The following is a 12930-nucleotide window of genomic DNA, read 5'->3' as shown; positions in this document are numbered from 1 at the left end:
CTTTAATACAAACATTTTAGGTGAATGGTACAATTAGAAGTAAAATATCAAAATGAGAATAATGAGATCGAATATTCTGTTGCAGCAACAACAAGCATAAAGAATGAAAAATACAAATATAATGTGGCAAGAAGGAAAAACATTGATTTTATGCAATAAATTCATGATTTGTTGTATCAAGACACATTTCTCAATTCAAGAACAAAGAACCAATTTATAATTCATGTTATTATTTTCTCATCCCTTGCATTAGAACACATTTAAATATTAACACAAAGAGGTAATTAAATAAAAAAACTTGAAAATATGAAAGGCAAACAAAAATATACATACCTGATTAATGTCTTAAGATTAGTTTAGCTCCCTCTTTGCATTTCAAACAAGTGCCTTTCATGACGTTTTATACCTATAAAAGGTAAGCAAAAAATGTTTAAATTCAATATGCAGTATTGTTAAAGAAAAGTAAAACACATACACATCAGGACATAAATAATTATTTTTAAAAATTCAGAGACTTAAAAATTTACACATCAAATCCCATTCTAAGTTTTTTGAAATACAGATTAATTATTAAGTTCATCAGAGGGAAAGCAGAATTTATTCTGCATTGACATTAGTATGTAGCTGAGATTTTAGATATAATTAAAATTCAAATGTAGTAACACCTGATCATACTTTTCTTGATAGGCCAAAGAAATAAACTTTACATTTTCAAATACCTTATATCCTAAAAGAGCAATATTTTCAGTTTCTAATTCTATAAAAAGGTTGAGAAAAGTATATATTGGAATGAGAAATATAATCAGACATAATAACACTTAGAAATGTTCCAATATTTGAAATTAAAAGAAATAGTCTTAGAAGAATTTTCTTTAATACAAACATTTTAGGTGAACGGTACAATTAGAAGTAAAATATCAAAATGAGAATAATGAGATCGAATATTCTGTTGTAGGAGCAACAAGCATAAAGAATGAAAAATACAAATAGAAAGTGGCAAGAAGGAAAAACATTGACTTTATGCCATAAATTCATGATTTGTTGTATCAAGACACATTTCTCCAATTCAAGGACAAAGAACCAATTTATAATTCATTATATTTTTCTCATCCCTTGCATTACAATACATTTAAATGTTAACACAAAGAGGTAATTAAATAAAAAAAACTTGAAAATATGAAAGACAAACAAAATTATACATACCTGATTAATGTCATAAGATTAGTTTAGTTCCCTCTTTGCATTTCAACCAAGTCCCTTTCATAACTTTTTATATCTATAAAAGGTAAGCAAAAAATGTTTAAATTCACCATGCAGTATTGTTAAAGAAATGTAAAACACATACACATCAGGACATAAATAATTATTTTTAAAAATTCAGAGACTTAAAAATTTACACATCAAATCCCATTCTAAGTTTTTCGAAATACAGATTAATTATTAAGTTGATCAGAGAGAAAGCAGAATTCATTCTGCATTGACATTAGTATGTAGCTGAGATTTTAGATATAATTAAAATTCAAATGTGGTAACACCTGATCATACTTTTCTTGATAGGCTAAAGAAATAAACTTTACATTTTCAAATACCTTATATCCTAAAAAAGCAATATTTTCAGTTTCTAATTCTATAAAAAGGTTGAGAAAAGTTTATATTGGAATGAGAAACTTAATAAGACTTAATAACACTTAGAAATATTCCAATATTTGAAATTAAAAGAAATAGTCTTAGAAGATTTTTCTTTAATACAAACATTTTAGGTGAACGGTACAATTAGAAGTAAAATATCAAAATGAGAATAATGAGATCGAATATTCTGTTGTAGGAGAAACAAGCATAAAGTGTGAAAAATACAAATAGAAAGTGGCAAATGGAAAAACATTGACTTTATGCCATAAATTCATGATTTGTTGTATCAAGACACATTTCTCCAATTCAAGGACAAAGAACCAATTTATAAATCATGATACTTTTTTCTCATAACTTACATTAGAACACATTTAAATATGAACAAAAAGTGGTAATTAAATAAAAAAACTTGAAAATATGAAAGACAAACAAAAAAATACATACCTGATTAATGCATTAAGATAAGTTTAGCTCCCTCTTGGCATTTCAACCAAGTCCCTTTCATAACCTTTTATACCTATAAAAGGTAAGCAAAAAGTGTTTAAATTCAACATGCAGTGTTGTTAAAGAAATGTAAAAATCATACACATCAGGACAAAAATAATTATTCTTAAAAATTCAGAGACTTAAAAATTTACACATCAAATCTCATTCTCTGTTTTTCGAAATACAGATTAATTATTAAGTTGATCAGAGAGAAAGCAGAATTCATTCTGCATTGACATTAGTATGTAGCTGAGATTTTAGATATAATTAAAATTCAAATGTAGTAACAATTCATCATACTTTTCTTGATAGGCCAAAGAAATAAACTTTACATTTTCAAATACCTTATATCCTAAAAAAGCAATATTTTCAGTTTCTAATTCTATAAAAAGGTTGAGAAAAGTATATATTGGAATGAGAAACATAATCAGACTTAATAACACTAATGAAATGTTCCAATATTTGAAATTAAATGAAATAGTCTATTTTCTTTAGTACAAACATTTTATGTGAACGGTACAATTAAAACTAAAATATCAGAATGAGAATAATGAGATCGAATATTCTGTTGCAGGAGCAACAAGCATAAAGAATGAAAAATACAAATAGAAAGTGGCAAATGGAAAAACATTGACTTTATGCCATAAATTCATGATTTGTTGTATCAAGACACATTTCTGCAATTCAAGGACAAAGAACCCATTTATAATTCATGTTATTTTTTTCTCATCCCTTACATTAGAACACATTTAAATATGAACACAAAGTGGTAATTAAGTAAAAAAACTTGAAAATATGAAAGACAAACAAAAAAATACATACCTGATTAATGTCTTAAGATTAGTTTAGCTCCCTCTTTGCATTTCAACCAAGTCCCTTTCATAACTTTTTATACCTATAAAAGGTAAGCAAAAAATGTTTAAATTCAATATGCAGTATTGTTAAAGAAATGTAAAACACATACACATCAGGACATAAATAATTATTTTTAAAAATTCAGAGACTTAAAAACTTACACATCAAATCCCATTCTCAGTTTTTCGAAATACAGATTAATTATTAAGTTTATCAGAGAGAAAGCAGAATTCATTCTGCATTGACATTAGTATGTAGCTGAGATTTTAGATATAATTAAAATTCAAATGTAGCAACAACTGATCATACTTTTCTTGATACGCCAAAGAAATAAACTTTACATTTTCAAATACCTTATATCCTAAAAAAGCAATATTTTCAGTTTCTAATTCTATAAAAAGGTTGAGAAAAGTTTATATTGGAATGAGAAACTTAATAAGACTTAATAACACTTAGAAATATTCCAATATTTGAAATTAAAAGAAATAGTCTTAGAAGATTTTTCTTTAATACAAACATTTTAGGTGAACGGTACAATTAGAAGTAAAATATCAAAATGAGAATAATGAGATCGAATATTCTGTTGTAGGAGCAACAAGCATAAAGTGTGAAAAATACAAATAGAAAGTGGCAAATGGAAAAACATTGACTTTATGCCATAAATTCATGATTTGTTGTATCAAGACACATTTCTCCAATTCAAGGACAAAGAACCAATTTATAAATCATGATACTTTTTTCTCATAACTTACATTAGAACACATTTAAATATGAACAAAAAGTGGTAATTAAATAAAAAAACTTGAAAATATGAAAGACAAACAAAAAAATACATACCTGATTAATGCATTAAGATAAGTTTAGCTCCCTCTTGGCATTTCAACCAAGTCCCTTTCATAACCTTTTATACCTATAAAAGGTAAGCAAAAAGTGTTTAAATTCAACATGCAGTGTTGTTAAAGAAATGTAAAAATCATACACATCAGGACAAAAATAATTATTCTTAAAAATTCAGAGACTTAAAAATTTACACATCAAATCTCATTCTCTGTTTTTCGAAATACAGATTAATTATTAAGTTGATCAGAGAGAAAGCAGAATTCATTCTGCATTGACATTAGTATGTAGCTGAGATTTTAGATATAATTAAAATTCAAATGTAGTAACAATTCATCATACTTTTCTTGATAGGCCAAAGAAATAAACTTTACATTTTCAAATACCTTATATCCTAAAAAAGCAATATTTTCAGTTTCTAATTCTATAAAAAGGTTGAGAAAAGTATATATTGGAATGAGAAACATAATCAGACTTAATAACACTAATGAAATGTTCCAATATTTGAAATTAAATGAAATAGTCTATTTTCTTTAGTACAAACATTTTATGTGAACGGTACAATTAAAACTAAAATATCAGAATGAGAATAATGAGATCGAATATTCTGTTGCAGGAGCAACAAGCATAAAGAATGAAAAATACAAATAGAAAGTGGCAAGAAGGAAAAACATTGACTTTATGCCCTAAATTCATGATTTGTTGTATCAAGACACATTTCTCCAATTCAAGAACAAAGATCCCATTTATAATTCATGTTATTTTTTTCTCATCCCTTACATTAGAACACATTTAAATATGAACACAAAGTGGTAATTAAGTAAAAAAAATTGAAAATATGAAAGACAAACAAAAAAATACATACCTGATTAATGTCTTAAGATTAGTTTAGGTCCCTCTTTGCATTTCAACCAAGTCCCTTTCATAACTTTTTATACCTATAAAAGGTAAGCAAAAAATGTTTAAATTCAATATGCAGTATTGTTAAAGAAATGTAAAACACATACACATCAGGACATAAATAATTATTTTTAAAAATTCAGAGACTTAAAAACTTACACGTCAAATCCCATTCTCAGTTTTTCGAAATACAGATTAATTATTAAGTTCATCAGAGAGAAAGCAGAATTCATTCTGCATTGACATTAGTATGTAGCTGAGATTTTAGATATAATTAAAATTCAAATGTAGCAACAACTGATCATACCTTTCTTGAAACGCCAAAGAAATAAACTTTACATTTTCAAATACCTTATATCCTAAAAAAGCAATATTTTCAGTTTCTAATTCTATAAAAACGTTGAGAAAAGTCTATATTGGAATGAGAAACATAATCAGACTTTATAACACTTAGAAATGTTCGAATATTTGAAATTAAATGAAATAGTCTTAGAAGTATTTTCTTTAATACAAACATTTTAGGTTAACGGTAGAATTAGAAGTAAAATATCAGAATGAGAATAATGAGATCGAATATTCTGTTGCAGGAGCAACAAGCATAAAGAATGAAAAATACAAATAGAAAGTGGCAAATGGAAAAACATTGACTTTATGCCATAAATTCATGATTTGTTGTATCAAGACACATTTCTCCAATTCAAGGACAAAGAACCAATTTATAATTCATTATATTTTTCTCATCCCTTGCATTACAATACATTTAAATGTTAACACAAAGAGGTAATTAAATAAAAAAAACTTGAAAATATGAAAGACAAACAAAATTATACATACCTGATTAATGTCATAAGATTAGTTTAGTTCCCTCTTTGCATTTCAACCAAGTCCCTTTCATAACTTTTTATATCTATAAAAGGTAAGCAAAAAATGTTTAAATTCACCATGCAGTATTGTTAAAGAAATGTAAAACACATACACATCAGGACATAAATAATTATTTTTAAAAATTCAGAGACTTAAAAATTTACACATCAAATCCCATTCTAAGTTTTTCGAAATACAGATTAATTATTAAGTTGATCAGAGAGAAAGCAGAATTCATTCTGCATTGACATTAGTATGTAGCTGAGATTTTAGATATAATTAAAATTCAAATGTGGTAACACCTGATCATACTTTTCTTGATAGGCTAAAGAAATAAACTTTACATTTTCAAATACCTTATATCCTAAAAAAGCAATATTTTCAGTTTCTAATTCTATAAAAAGGTTGAGAAAAGTTTATATTGGAATGAGAAACTTAATAAGACTTAATAACACTTAGAAATATTCCAATATTTGAAATTAAAAGAAATAGTCTTAGAAGATTTTTCTTTAATACAAACATTTTAGGTGAACGGTACAATTAGAAGTAAAATATCAAAATGAGAATAATGAGATCGAATATTCTGTTGTAGGAGAAACAAGCATAAAGTGTGAAAAATACAAATAGAAAGTGGCAAATGGAAAAACATTGACTTTATGCCATAAATTCATGATTTGTTGTATCAAGACACATTTCTCCAATTCAAGGACAAAGAACCAATTTATAAATCATGATACTTTTTTCTCATAACTTACATTAGAACACATTTAAATATGAACAAAAAGTGGTAATTAAATAAAAAAACTTGAAAATATGAAAGACAAACAAAAAAATACATACCTGATTAATGCATTAAGATAAGTTTAGCTCCCTCTTGGCATTTCAACCAAGTCCCTTTCATAACCTTTTATACCTATAAAAGGTAAGCAAAAAGTGTTTAAATTCAACATGCAGTGTTGTTAAAGAAATGTAAAAATCATACACATCAGGACAAAAATAATTATTCTTAAAAATTCAGAGACTTAAAAATTTACACATCAAATCTCATTCTCTGTTTTTCGAAATACAGATTAATTATTAAGTTGATCAGAGAGAAAGCAGAATTCATTCTGCATTGACATTAGTATGTAGCTGAGATTTTAGATATAATTAAAATTCAAATGTAGTAACAATTCATCATACTTTTCTTGATAGGCCAAAGAAATAAACTTTACATTTTCAAATACCTTATATCCTAAAAAAGCAATATTTTCAGTTTCTAATTCTATAAAAAGGTTGAGAAAAGTATATATTGGAATGAGAAACATAATCAGACTTAATAACACTAATGAAATGTTCCAATATTTGAAATTAAATGAAATAGTCTATTTTCTTTAGTACAAACATTTTATGTGAACGGTACAATTAAAACTAAAATATCAGAATGAGAATAATGAGATCGAATATTCTGTTGCAGGAGCAACAAGCATAAAGAATGAAAAATACAAATAGAAAGTGGCAAATGGAAAAACATTGACTTTATGCCATAAATTCATGATTTGTTGTATCAAGACACATTTCTGCAATTCAAGGACAAAGAACCCATTTATAATTCATGTTATTTTTTTCTCATCCCTTACATTAGAACACATTTAAATATGAACACAAAGTGGTAATTAAGTAAAAAAACTTGAAAATATGAAAGACAAACAAAAAAATACATACCTGATTAATGTCTTAAGATTAGTTTAGCTCCCTCTTTGCATTTCAACCAAGTCCCTTTCATAACTTTTTATACCTATAAAAGGTAAGCAAAAAATGTTTAAATTCAATATGCAGTATTGTTAAAGAAATGTAAAACACATACACATCAGGACATAAATAATTATTTTTAAAAATTCAGAGACTTAAAAACTTACACATCAAATCCCATTCTCAGTTTTTCGAAATACAGATTAATTATTAAGTTTATCAGAGAGAAAGCAGAATTCATTCTGCATTGACATTAGTATGTAGCTGAGATTTTAGATATAATTAAAATTCAAATGTAGCAACAACTGATCATACTTTTCTTGATACGCCAAAGAAATAAACTTTACATTTTCAAATACCTTATATCCTAAAAAAGCAATATTTTCAGTTTCTAATTCTATAAAAAGGTTGAGAAAAGTTTATATTGGAATGAGAAACTTAATAAGACTTAATAACACTTAGAAATATTCCAATATTTGAAATTAAAAGAAATAGTCTTAGAAGATTTTTCTTTAATACAAACATTTTAGGTGAACGGTACAATTAGAAGTAAAATATCAAAATGAGAATAATGAGATCGAATATTCTGTTGTAGGAGCAACAAGCATAAAGTGTGAAAAATACAAATAGAAAGTGGCAAATGGAAAAACATTGACTTTATGCCATAAATTCATGATTTGTTGTATCAAGACACATTTCTCCAATTCAAGGACAAAGAACCAATTTATAAATCATGATACTTTTTTCTCATAACTTACATTAGAACACATTTAAATATGAACAAAAAGTGGTAATTAAATAAAAAAACTTGAAAATATGAAAGACAAACAAAAAAATACATACCTGATTAATGCATTAAGATAAGTTTAGCTCCCTCTTGGCATTTCAACCAAGTCCCTTTCATAACCTTTTATACCTATAAAAGGTAAGCAAAAAGTGTTTAAATTCAACATGCAGTGTTGTTAAAGAAATGTAAAAATCATACACATCAGGACAAAAATAATTATTCTTAAAAATTCAGAGACTTAAAAATTTACACATCAAATCTCATTCTCTGTTTTTCGAAATACAGATTAATTATTAAGTTGATCAGAGAGAAAGCAGAATTCATTCTGCATTGACATTAGTATGTAGCTGAGATTTTAGATATAATTAAAATTCAAATGTAGTAACAATTCATCATACTTTTCTTGATAGGCCAAAGAAATAAACTTTACATTTTCAAATACCTTATATCCTAAAAAAGCAATATTTTCAGTTTCTAATTCTATAAAAAGGTTGAGAAAAGTATATATTGGAATGAGAAACATAATCAGACTTAATAACACTAATGAAATGTTCCAATATTTGAAATTAAATGAAATAGTCTATTTTCTTTAGTACAAACATTTTATGTGAACGGTACAATTAAAACTAAAATATCAGAATGAGAATAATGAGATCGAATATTCTGTTGCAGGAGCAACAAGCATAAAGAATGAAAAATACAAATAGAAAGTGGCAAGAAGGAAAAACATTGACTTTATGCCCTAAATTCATGATTTGTTGTATCAAGACACATTTCTCCAATTCAAGAACAAAGATCCCATTTATAATTCATGTTATTTTTTTCTCATCCCTTACATTAGAACACATTTAAATATGAACACAAAGTGGTAATTAAGTAAAAAAAATTGAAAATATGAAAGACAAACAAAAAAATACATACCTGATTAATGTCTTAAGATTAGTTTAGGTCCCTCTTTGCATTTCAACCAAGTCCCTTTCATAACTTTTTATACCTATAAAAGGTAAGCAAAAAATGTTTAAATTCAATATGCAGTATTGTTAAAGAAATGTAAAACACATACACATCAGGACATAAATAATTATTTTTAAAAATTCAGAGACTTAAAAACTTACACGTCAAATCCCATTCTCAGTTTTTCGAAATACAGATTAATTATTAAGTTCATCAGAGAGAAAGCAGAATTCATTCTGCATTGACATTAGTATGTAGCTGAGATTTTAGATATAATTAAAATTCAAATGTAGCAACAACTGATCATACCTTTCTTGAAACGCCAAAGAAATAAACTTTACATTTTCAAATACCTTATATCCTAAAAAAGCAATATTTTCAGTTTCTAATTCTATAAAAACGTTGTGAAAAGTCTATATTGGAATGAGAAACATAATCAGACTTTATAACACTTAGAAATGTTCGAATATTTGAAATTAAATGAAATAGTCTTAGAAGTATTTTCTTTAATACAAACATTTTAGGTTAACGGTAGAATTAGAAGTAAAATATCAGAATGAGAATAATGAGATCGAATATTCTGTTGCAGGAGCAACAAGCATAAAGAATGAAAAATACAAATAGAAAGTGGCAAATGGAAAAACATTGACTTTATGCCATAAATTCATGATTTGTTGTATCAAGACACATTTCTCCAATTCAAGGACAAAGAACCAATTTATAATTCATTATATTTTTCTCATCCCTTGCATTACAATACATTTAAATGTTAACACAAAGAGGTAATTAAATAAAAAAAACTTGAAAATATGAAAGACAAACAAAATTATACATACCTGATTAATGTCATAAGATTAGTTTAGTTCCCTCTTTGCATTTCAACCAAGTCCCTTTCATAACTTTTTATATCTATAAAAGGTAAGCAAAAAATGTTTAAATTCACCATGCAGTATTGTTAAAGAAATGTAAAACACATACACATCAGGACATAAATAATTATTTTTAAAAATTCAGAGACTTAAAAATTTACACATCAAATCCCATTCTAAGTTTTTCGAAATACAGATTAATTATTAAGTTGATCAGAGAGAAAGCAGAATTCATTCTGCATTGACATTAGTATGTAGCTGAGATTTTAGATATAATTAAAATTCAAATGTGGTAACACCTGATCATACTTTTCTTGATAGGCTAAAGAAATAAACTTTACATTTTCAAATACCTTATATCCTAAAAAAGCAATATTTTCAGTTTCTAATTCTATAAAAAGGTTGAGAAAAGTTTATATTGGAATGAGAAACTTAATAAGACTTAATAACACTTAGAAATATTCCAATATTTGAAATTAAAAGAAATAGTCTTAGAAGATTTTTCTTTAATACAAACATTTTAGGTGAACGGTACAATTAGAAGTAAAATATCAAAATGAGAATAATGAGATCGAATATTCTGTTGTAGGAGCAACAAGCATAAAGTGTGAAAAATACAAATAGAAAGTGGCAAATGGAAAAACATTGACTTTATGCCATAAATTCATGATTTGTTGTATCAAGACACATTTCTCCAATTCAAGGACAAAGAACCAATTTATAAATCATGATACTTTTTTCTCATAACTTACATTAGAACACATTTAAATATGAACAAAAAGTGGTAATTAAATAAAAAAACTTGAAAATATGAAAGACAAACAAAAAAATACATACCTGATTAATGCATTAAGATAAGTTTAGCTCCCTCTTGGCATTTCAACCAAGTCCCTTTCATAACCTTTTTTACCTATAAAAGGTAAGCAAAAAGTGTTTAAATTCAACATGCAGTGTTGTTAAAGAAATGTAAAAATCATACACATCAGGACAAAAATAATTATTCTTAAAAATTCAGAGACTTAAAAATTTACACATCAAATCTCATTCTCTGTTTTTCGAAATACAGATTAATTATTAAGTTGATCAGAGAGAAAGCAGAATTCATTCTGCATTGACATTAGTATGTAGCTGAGATTTTAGATATAATTAAAATTCAAATGTAGTAACAATTCATCATACTTTTCTTGATAGGCCAAAGAAATAAACTTTACATTTTCAAATACCTTATATCCTAAAAAAGCAATATTTTCAGTTTCTAATTCTATAAAAAGGTTGAGAAAAGTATATATTGGAATGAGAAACATAATCAGACTTAATAACACTAATGAAATGTTCCAATATTTGAAATTAAATGAAATAGTCTATTTTCTTTAGTACAAACATTTTATGTGAACGGTACAATTAAAACTAAAATATCAGAATGAGAATAATGAGATCGAATATTCTGTTGCAGGAGCAACAAGCATAAAGAATGAAAAATACAAATAGAAAGTGGCAAATGGAAAAACATTGACTTTATGCCATAAATTCATGATTTGTTGTATCAAGACACATTTCTCCAATTCAAGGACAAAGAACCCATTTATAATTCATGTTATTTTTTTCTCATCCCTTACATTAGAACACATTTAAATATGAACACAAAGTGGTAATTAAGTAAAAAAACTTGAAAATATGAAAGACAAACAAAAAAATACATACCTGATTAATGTCTTAAGATTAGTTTAGCTCCCTCTTTGCATTTCAACCAAGACCCTTTCATAACTTTTTATACCTATAAAAGGTAAGCAAAAAATGTTTAAATTCAATATGCAGTATTGTTAAAGAAATGTAAAACACATACACATCAGGACATAAATAATTATTTTTAAAAATTCAGAGACTTAAAAACTTACACATCAAATCCCATTCTCAGTTTTTCGAAATACAGATTAATTATTAAGTTTATCAGAGAGAAAGCAGAATTCATTCTGCATTGACATTAGTATGTAGCTGAGATTTTAGATATAATTAAAATTCAAATGTAGTAACAATTCATCATACTTTTCTTGATAGGCCAAAGAAATAAACTTTACATTTTCAAATACCTTATATCCTAAAAAAGCAATATTTTCAGTTTCTAATTCTATAAAAAGGTTGAGAAAAGTCTATATTGGAATGAGAAACATAATCAGACTTTATAACACTTAGAAATGTTCGAATATTTGAAATTAAATGAAATAGTCTTAGAAGTATTTTCTTTAATACAAACATTTTAGGTTAACGGTAGAATTAGAAGTAAAATATCAAAATGAGAATAATGAGATCGAATATTCTGTTGCAGGAGCAACAAGCATAAAGAATGAAAAATACAAATAGAAAGTGGCAAGAAGGAAAAACATTGACTTTATGCCCTAAATTCATGATTTGTTGTATCAGGACAAATTTCTCCAATTCAAGGACAAAGATCCCATTTATAATTCATGTTATTTTTTTCTCATCCCTTACATTAGAACACATTTAAATATGAACACAAAGTGGTAATTAAGTAAAAAAAATTGAAAATATGAAAGACAAACAAAAAAATACATACCTGATTAATGTCTTAAGATTAGTTTAGCTCCCTCTTTGCATTTCAACCAAGTCCCTTTCATAACTTTTTATACCTATAAAAGGTAAGCAAAAAATGTTTAAATTCAATATGCAGTATTGTTAAAGAAATGTAAAACACATACACATCAGGACATAAATAATTATTTTTAAAAATTCAGAGACTTAAAAACTTACACGTCAAATCCCATTCTCAGTTTTTCGAAATACAGATTAATTATTAAGTTCATCAGAGAGAAAGCAGAATTCATTCTGCATTGACATTAGTATGTAGCTGAGATTTTAGATATAATTAAAATTCCAATGTAGCAACAACTGATCATACTTTTCTTGATACGCCAAAGAAATAAACTTTACATTTTTAAATACCTTATATCCTAAAAAAGCAATATTTTCAGTTTCTAATTCTATAAAAACGTTGAGAAAAGT

At 26.1% G+C, this 12930-nt stretch overlaps 1 long non-coding RNA gene across 3 annotated transcripts in view; it reads right to left on the bottom strand.

Moving 5' to 3' along the window:
• LOC129960826 (uncharacterized) overlaps nucleotides 1-10810 on the bottom strand; it is a 35608-nt gene extending 24798 nt beyond the window's left edge. The window contains exons 1-9 of one of the 3 annotated variants that reach the window (XR_008783696.1): nucleotides 10750-10810; nucleotides 9880-9952; nucleotides 8146-8218; nucleotides 6412-6484; nucleotides 5542-5614; nucleotides 3808-3880; nucleotides 2074-2146; nucleotides 1204-1276; nucleotides 334-406 (exon numbers count right to left, since the gene is read on the bottom strand). This is a non-coding gene — a long non-coding RNA (uncharacterized LOC129960826). The remainder of the gene's footprint in view (nucleotides 1-333; nucleotides 407-1203; nucleotides 1277-2073; nucleotides 2147-3807; nucleotides 3881-5541; nucleotides 5615-6411; nucleotides 6485-8145; nucleotides 8219-9879; nucleotides 9953-10749) is intronic. The other 2 variants (XR_008783697.1, XR_008783698.1) reach the window with 2 other exon arrangements.
• Between the last annotated feature and the right edge of the window lie 2120 nt (nucleotides 10811-12930).

This window comes from Argiope bruennichi, chromosome X2 (assembly GCF_947563725.1).
Source record: "Argiope bruennichi chromosome X2, qqArgBrue1.1, whole genome shotgun sequence".
NCBI lineage: Eukaryota > Metazoa > Arthropoda > Arachnida > Araneae > Araneidae > Argiope > Argiope bruennichi.
Note: the sequence above shows the minus strand (reverse complement) of the source record. Positions and strands in the feature narration are given on the sequence as shown.